This window comes from Nerophis lumbriciformis, linkage group LG27 (assembly GCF_033978685.3).
Source record: "Nerophis lumbriciformis linkage group LG27, RoL_Nlum_v2.1, whole genome shotgun sequence".
Classification (NCBI taxonomy): Eukaryota; Metazoa; Chordata; class Actinopteri; order Syngnathiformes; family Syngnathidae; genus Nerophis; species Nerophis lumbriciformis.
This window is the reverse complement of record NC_084574.2, coordinates 19,675,602-19,684,314: the sequence shown is the minus strand read 5'-3', so window position 1 is coordinate 19,684,314 and position 8,713 is coordinate 19,675,602. Positions and strand designations below refer to the sequence as shown.

Below are 8,713 nucleotides of genomic sequence, written 5' to 3'. Positions count from 1 at the left end.
ATGACAGTAAATTAAACATAACTCCTAAACTACACTTAAAAATGAGCTAATATTGCCTGAAATAATGCATTCTTGTGAGTTTTACTCGAAACATAAGCTTTTTTTAAGGCTTGCAAACACAAAAAGTAGTTTTTTACTCATTATGACAGTAATGTTCTTAAAATCCTGAGATAATGCGAAAAAAGCAATAAAAATGTATTCAATCATAATTTCTAAACTAAACATGCAAAATGTGTAAAAATGCCTGTATTATTGAATCCATGTGAGTTTTACTAGAATCAGTTGTATTAGTAAAGTTTGCAAAAACAAAAATTAGGTTTTACTCTTTATGAAAGTAAACTGTCACACTTTTGTCACACTCAATATGACAGTTTTTTAATCATAACTCCTAAACCACTTCTGCAAAATGGCTAATAATGTTTGAAATAATAGAACCTTGGGAGTTTTCCTTGAAACATATGCTTTCTTAAGGCTTGCAAACACAAAAAGTATTTTTTTACTCAATATGACAGTAATGTTCTTAAAATCCTGAGATAATGCGAAAAAAGCAATAAAAATGTATTCAATCATAATTTCTAAACTAAACATGCAAAATGTGTAAAAAATGCCTGTATTATTGAATCCAGGTTAGTTTTACTAGAATCAGTTGTTTTAGTAAAATTGCAAAAACAAAAATTAGGTTTTACTCTTTATGAAAGTAAACTGTCACACTCATTATGACAGTTTTTTAATCATAACTCCTAAAATACTCATGCAAAATGGCTAATAATGTTTGAAATAATGGATCCTTGGGAGTTTTCCTCGAAACATATGCTTTCTTAAGGCTTGCAAACACAAAACTTATTTCTTTTACTCAATATGACAGTAATGTTCTTAAAATCCTGAGATAATGCGAAAAAAGCAATGAAAATATTTTCAATCATATTTCCTAAATCAAACATTCAAAATGTGTAAAGATGCCTGTAATATTGAATCCATGTGAGTTTTACTAGATTAGGTTGTGTTTGAAATTTTTGCAAATACAAAAATTAGGTTTTTTTCACCATGACAATGTACACTCAATATGACAGTAAATTAAACATAAATCCTAAACTACACTTAAAAATTAGCTAATATTGCCTGAAATAATGCATTCTTGTGAGTTTTACTCGAAACATATGCTTTTTTTAAGGCTTGCAAACACAAAAAGTAGTTTTTTACTCAATATGACAGTAATGTTCTTAAAATCCTGAGATAATGCGAAAAAAGCAATAAAAATGTATTCAATCATAATTCCTAAACTAAACAAGCAAAATGTGTAAAAATGCCTGGATTATTGAATCCATGTCAGTTTTACTAGAATTAGTTGTTTTAGTAAAGTTTGCAAAAACAAAAATTAGGTTTTACTCTTTATGAAAGTAAACTGTCACACTCAATATGACAGTTTTTTAATCATAACTCCTAAACTACTCATGCAAAATGGCTAATAATGTTTAAAATAATGGATCCTTCGGAGTTTTCCTCGAAACATATGCTTTCTTAAGGCTTGCAAACACAAAAAGTATTTTTTTTACTCAATATGACAGTAATGTTCTTAAAATCCTGAGATAATGCGAAAAAAGCAATAAAAATGTATTCAATCATAGTTTCTAAACTAAAAATGCAAAATGTGTAAAAATGCCTGTATTATTGAATCCATGTGAGTTAAACTAGAATCAGTTGTTTTAGTAAGGTTTGCAAAAACAAAAATTAGGTTTTACTCTTTATGAATGTAAACTGTCACCTCAATATGACATTTATTTAATCATAACTCCTAAACTACACATGCAAAATGTCTAATGATGCCTCAAATAATGCATTCTACGGAGTTTTACTCGAAACATATGCTTTTACAAATCTTGCAAACACAAAAAGTAGTTTTTACTCAAAATGACAGAAATATTCCTAAAATACTGAGATAATGCGAAAAAAGCAATGAAAATGTATTCAATCATGTTTCCTAAATCAAACATGCAAAATGTGTAAAAATGCCTGTAATATTGAATCCATGTGAGTTTTACTAGATTAGGTTGTGTTTGACATTTTTGCAAATACAAAAATTAGGTTTTTTCACCATGACAATGTACACTCAATATGACAGTTATTTAAACAAAACTCCTAAACTACAAATGCTAAATGGCTAATGATGCCTGAAATAATGCATCCTTAGGAGTTTTACTCGAAAAATATGTTTTTTTTAATCCTTGCAAACACAAAAAGTAGTTTTTACTCAATGTGACAGTAATATTCTTAAAATCCTGAGATAATGCGAAAAAAGCGATAACAATGTGTTCCATCATAATTTCTAAACCAAACATGCAAAATGTGTAAAAATGCCTGTAATATTGAATCCATGTGAGTTTTACTAGAATCAGTTGTTTTTGTAAGGTTTTCAAACACAAAAAATAGGTTTTACTTACTATGACAGTTATTTAAACTCCATGTATCTTTGTGAGTTTTACTAGAAAAAATATATTTTGAATGTTTACAAAAACAAAAGTTAGTTTTTTTTTTACTCAATATGATAGTATAACTGTCATACTAAATCCATCCATTTTCTTCCGCTTATCCGAGGTCGTGTTGCGGGGGCTGCAGCCCAAGCAGAGAAGCACAGACTTCCCTATCCCCAGCTACTTCGTCCAGCTCTTCTCGGGGGATCCCGAGGCGTTCCCAGGCCAGCCAGCTGATATAATCTTCCCAATGTGTCCTGTGTCTTCCCCGTGGCCTCCTGCCGTTTGGACTTGCCTTAACGAAAAAAGCAATACTAATGTATTCAAACACAAATCCTAAACAAAACATGTAAAATGTCTAAAATGCCTTTAATATTGAATCTGTGTGAGTTTTACAAGAATCAGTTGTTTTTGTAAGGTTTGCAAATACAAAAATTAGGTTTTACACTTAACTTTATAACTCAATATGTGTGGCAGTTATACTACCACACTCAAAATGACAGTTATTTAAACATAACTCCTAAACTACACATGACCATTTTCTAATAATGCATGAAGAAATGTATCTTTGTGAGTTTTACTAGTAACATTTTCTTTTGTAAGGTTTGCAAAGACACGAGTTAGTTTTTTTTTACTCACTTTGACAGTATGCTGTCACACTCAATTTCAGTTATTCAAACATAACTCCTAAACCACACATACAAAATGGCTAATAATGTCTGTAGAAATGTATCTTTGTGAGTTTTACTGTGAAACAATATTTTGTAAGGTTTGTAAAGACACAAGTTAGTTTTTTTTTACTCAATATAACAGTATAACTGTCATACTATATATGAAAGTTATATAAACATAAATTCAAAACTACACATGAACATTTTCTAATAATGCATGAAGAAATGTATCTTTGTGAGTTTTACTAGTAACATTTTCTTTTGTAAGGTTTGCAAAGACACAAGTTAGTTTTTTTTACTCAATATAACAGTATAACTGTCATACTATAAACGCAAGTTATATAAACATAACTCCAAAACCAAACATGCATTATGTCTAAAAATTCAGCACTGCAACTACATATGCACCGAATTTAAACTAAATGTCCCTGCTGCTGAGATCCGAGTTGCAGGGCTGGCCACCACGCCAACATCATCCAGGGCTCCAGAAACATTTGTAGGTCAATGCCCCACAATACAAGTAGATGCTGGAGGCACTATTCTGCCAGGACTTTTAGACACCGGGTCCCAAGTGACGCTAATGTCCGAAAGCCTATTTAATGCTCACTTTACTTACCGAAGCGAAGCTCGAAAGGACCCCTACCCTTTTTCGTCTAAGAGCAGCTAATGGCCTGGAAATCCCCTATATCGGCTATGCGGTTCTTGATTTTGAGGTAGAGGGTGTTAAAGTTCCCGAAAGAGGAGTAGTAATTGTTGCGGATCAAAACTGTACACACCCCTTCATAATAGGTATGAATCTAATCGTGGGTTGTTGGGATGCCGTTTTTAAATGTCCTAAAACCTCTACTCTTCGGCATCTTCAAAAGCAAAAGGTGTGGAGGGAAGCTTTTGCTACATGTTCCCGTATAGAAGCTGTTGCTGCTGAAGATGGCTTGCTAGGCCACGTGAGAATGGTCTCGAAGACTAGTATTACATATCCCCCAAAGGAGATGTTGGTGCGGGGCTAACTACTGTGCCCTGCAAAATCACTGGTCGTGGTGAACAGAGGTAGGCTGCCCCTCCGTGCTTATAACCCCCATTCCTACAGTATTTCCTTAAAACAATTTGAGAAGCTAGGGCAGCTGTTCCGTGTTGATGATAGTGATGTGCATGCAGCTGAGGATCTGTGTTTATCTCTAGTAGAGGAGGGTGTGGTAGAAGTGTCACTCATTGATGCCACAGCCCAAACCAATCCAGAACTGTCCCCAGATGTTAGGGATTTGAGTGATAAGCCGGATCTGTCTGAGCAGCAACAAGTGCAGCTACGCGCCCTGCTGGCGAAGTGGGAGAAGGTGTTTGCACAACATGAGGACTTTGGAAGGACCAGTGTTGTGCAACACAGGATACTGACTGGAGATTCCGCCCCTACCAGGGAGAGATACCGACCCATCCCGCCTCTGTTGCATAAGGAAGTGAAGACACTGCATGCTTTCAGGTATGCTTGAACAGAGAGTGATAAAGGAAAGCTGCAGTCCCTGGGCAGCGCCTATAGTGTTAGTCCGCAAAAAGGATGGGAGTTGGCGCTTTTGTGTAGACTACCGGAGGTTAAACTCAGTTACACATAAAGACGCCTTTCCGTTCCCCTGAATCGAAGAGACCCTAACTGGTCTGAGCAAATCTGAATGGTTTTCGACCTTAGACCTCGCTAGTGGGTATTGGCAAGTGGAGGTGCACCCGGACGATCGTGAAAAGACTGCATTTACAACTCCCCTCGGACTGTTCGAGTTTGAACGCATGCCATTTGGTCTATGCAATGCACCTGCCACTTTCCAACATCATTGTTTGAATGGTCAAATAGCGGAATCATTGTTGGTTTATCTTGATGACATAATAATTTTTTCTGTTGATTTCACTGCCCATCTACAGCACCTGGACCAGGTGTTTGAACGGTTGCAGCGACATGGACTTAAACTCAAGCCCCCTAAGTGCAAGCTCTTTCAGCGTGAGGTGAAATTCTTGGGACACGTGGTGGATCGGGATGGAGTGAGACCGGACCCAGGTAAAATTAAGGCAGTACAGGACTGGGCCGCTCCGACCACTGTCAAGGAAGTGAGAGCGTTTCTTGGATTGGCAGGCTATTACCAACGTTTTGTGGCTGGGTTTGCTAAAATAGCCCGTCCCCTATAAATGTCGGTGGGACGGCCTCACTGGCCGTCCCACCGACAAGAAGGCACAGGCCCACAAAATAGTGTGGACACCAGAGTGTCAGACGTCCTTTGAAGAGCTAAAAAAGGCTTTGACCGACAGTTGCCTGCCCGCTATGCAGACGAGAGTTCCCCCCGTTGCAGGGACTGACAACGATAATGTATGGGGGGGATGTGATGGGACACAAGTAGGGGATTTTATTTTTTTTGTTTCATTGTCATGCATGTCTGAGTGTTTTTATTGTTTTAGATTTTAATTGCATGTTTTTACATTTTACAATTTGATTGCATGTTTTTACACTTTGAGGACTTTGACTGTATTTTTAATTGCATAAGTTTATTCCTTGTGGACTTTGCTGGCATTTTAAGACGTTGCCCCTTTTAGCTTGTTGCCCCTGACAACCAAAGTGCCCAATCGAACGGCACCTGAAATCAGACGCACCTGTGGAGCATTAGGGCTGCACACATTTAAAAAGGAGCGACCAGGAGGATCGTCAGGCTTGACAAGGAGGACCGGGTGAACGCGCGCAGGTTGAGAAGGAATCCCCAAGACTACCCAGCAGACCCGCAGGCTACCGAAAAGAACCCCCAGAATCCCACAATACGCAGGGGCAGAGGAAACTCTGACTCCAAAGTAAGTGTCGTGCCTTGTGGATTTGCAGGGGTATTTAACTGCCTTGGGCTGTGGGCTTGTGGCTCGTGTGTTGTGCGCTGGCTGTGTGGTTCTGTGAGCAGGAGCAATCGAACACGATTCATAAACCAAAGATGTATTATGTCTAAAAATGCCTGTAATATTTTATCCATGTGAGTTTTACGACAATCAGTTGTTTTTGTAAGGTTTGCAAATACAACAATTAGGTTTTACACATAATGACAATATAACTGCCACACCCAATCAGTAGTTTTTTACTCAATATGACTAATATTTTTACAATCCTGAGATAATGCAAAAAAAGCAATAAAAATGTATTGCAACATAATTCCTAAACCAACAATGCAAAATGTCTAAAAATACCTGTAATATTAAAACTATGTGACAATTACTGTAATCAGTTGTTTTTGAAAGATTTGCAAAAACAAAAATTAGGTTTTACGCATTGACATATAACTGCCACCTAAATATGACAGTTGTTTAAAACATATCTCCTAAACCACACATGCAAAGTGGCTAATAATGCCTGGAGGAATGTATCTTTGTGAGTTTTACTAGAATAATGATCTTTTGTAAGAATTGCAAAGACACAAGCTAGTTTTTTTTACTCAATATGACAGTTTTACTGTCATACTAAATATGAAAGTTATATAAACATAACTCTAAAACCAAACATGCATTATGTCTAAAAATGCCTGTAATATTGTATCCATGTGAGTATTACTAGAATCAGTTGTTTTTGTAAGGTTTGCAAATACAAAAATTAGGTTTTACTCACTATGCCAGTTATTTAAACATAACTCCTAAACAACAAATGCAAAATGGCTAATAATGCCTGGAGATGTATCTTTTACTAAAATGTTCTTTTGTAAGGTTTGCAAAGACACAAGTTAGTTTTTTTTACTCAATATGTAGTATCACTGTATCACAACTGAGAAAGTTGTATAAACATAATTTCAAAACTACACATGCAATCCGTCTAAAAATGCCTGTAATATTGAATCTATGTGAGTTTTACCAGAATCAGGTATTTTGGTAAGGTTTACAATTACAAAAATTAGGTTTTACTCATAATGACAGTATAACTGCCACTTTCAATATGGCAGTTATTTAAACATAACCCCTAAACCACATGCAAAATGGCTTATAATGCCTGGAGATGTATCTTTGTGAGTTTTACTAGAAAACATATAATTTGTAAGGTTTTTTAAAGACACAAGTTGGTTTTTATTACTCAATATAATAGTATAACTGTCATACTAAATGTATCCATTTTCTTCCGCTTATCCGAGGTCGGGTTGTGGGGGCAGCAGCCTAAGCAGAGAAGCCCAGACTTCCGTCTCCCCAGCCACTTCGTCCAGCTCTTCTCGGGGGATCCCAAAGTGTTCCCAGGCCAGCCGGCTGACATAGTCTTCCCAATGTGTCCTGGGGCTTCCCCGTGGCCTCCTGCCGGTCGGACTTGCCCTAACGAAAAAAGCAATTAAAATGTATTCAAACACAACTCCTAAACCAAACATGTGAAATGTCTAAAATGCCTGCAATATTGAATCTATGTGAGTTTTACTAGAATCAGTTGTTTTTGTAAGGTTTGCAAATACAAAAATTAGGTTTAACACTTAATGACGTATAACTGCCACACTCAATTTGACAGTTATTAAAACATAACTCCTAAACTACACATGAACATGTTTTAATAATGCATGAAGAAATGTATCTTACTCAATATGACAGTATTACTGTAATACTAAATATGAAAGTTATATAAACACAACTCCAAAACCAAACATGCATTATGTCTAAAAATGCCTGTGATATTGTATCTGTGAGTTTTACTAGAATCAATTGTTTTTGTAAGGTTTGCAAATACAAAATTTAGGTTTTACTCACTATGACAGTTATTTAAACATAAATCCTAAACAACAAATGCAAATAGCTAATAATGCTTGGAGAACTGTATCTTTGTTATAGAGAGCCTGCATGCTGACCAACAGCATCTCTGTCTGGACTGGAGCCTGCAGTGCCTCAGACTGGAAGTCTCTCCAGAGAGTGGTGAGGACGGCGGAAAAGATCTTCAGGAATCCTCTTCCTCTTATCCAGGAGATCGCAAAAAGCGCTGCCTGACCAGGGCTCAGAAAATTTGCAAAGACTCCTCCCACCCCCACCAAGGACTGTTTTCACTGCTGGACTCTAGAAAGAGGTTCCGCAGCCTCCGAAGCAGAACCTCCAGCTTCTTCCCTCATGCCGTAAGACTCTTGAACGCATTATAATTAAATTATCCCCTCAACTCCCCTCAAAATGGATTAACTCGCTGGAATAAACAAAAAACAATATAACATACACCCATAAACGTGGGCGCATGTGGAAAAGGTGCAATATATTTATCTACACAGTAATCTTTTTATTTATTTATATATATTTAAGTATATTTATTTATTTTATATGTATATTTATATATTTATTTATTTATATATGCACCTTATTGCTTTTTTATCCTGCACTACCATGAGCTTATGTAACAAAATTGTGTTATCTATGCTGTAAAGTTCAAATTTGAATGACAATAAAAAGAAAGTCTAAGTCTTTACCAGAATAATGATCTTTTGTAAGGTTTGCAAAGACGCAAGTTAGTTGTTTTTGTTACTCAATATGACAGTATAACTGTCATACTAAATATGAAAGTTGTAAAAACATAACTCCAAAACCAAACAAGCAATCCGTCTAAAAATGCATGTAATATTC

General features: G+C 36.2%; 1 long non-coding RNA gene across 1 annotated transcript; it reads left to right on the top strand.

Annotated features, from left to right (window-relative positions):
* Nucleotides 1-5,826: 5,826 nt before the first annotated feature.
* LOC140679942 (uncharacterized) lies at nt 5,827-8,249 on the top strand. Its single transcript, XR_012051216.1, has 2 exons — nt 5,827-5,956; nt 7,267-8,249. It is a non-coding gene; the product is annotated as an uncharacterized lncRNA (long non-coding RNA).
* The last annotated feature ends 464 nt before the right edge of the window (nt 8,250-8,713 follow it).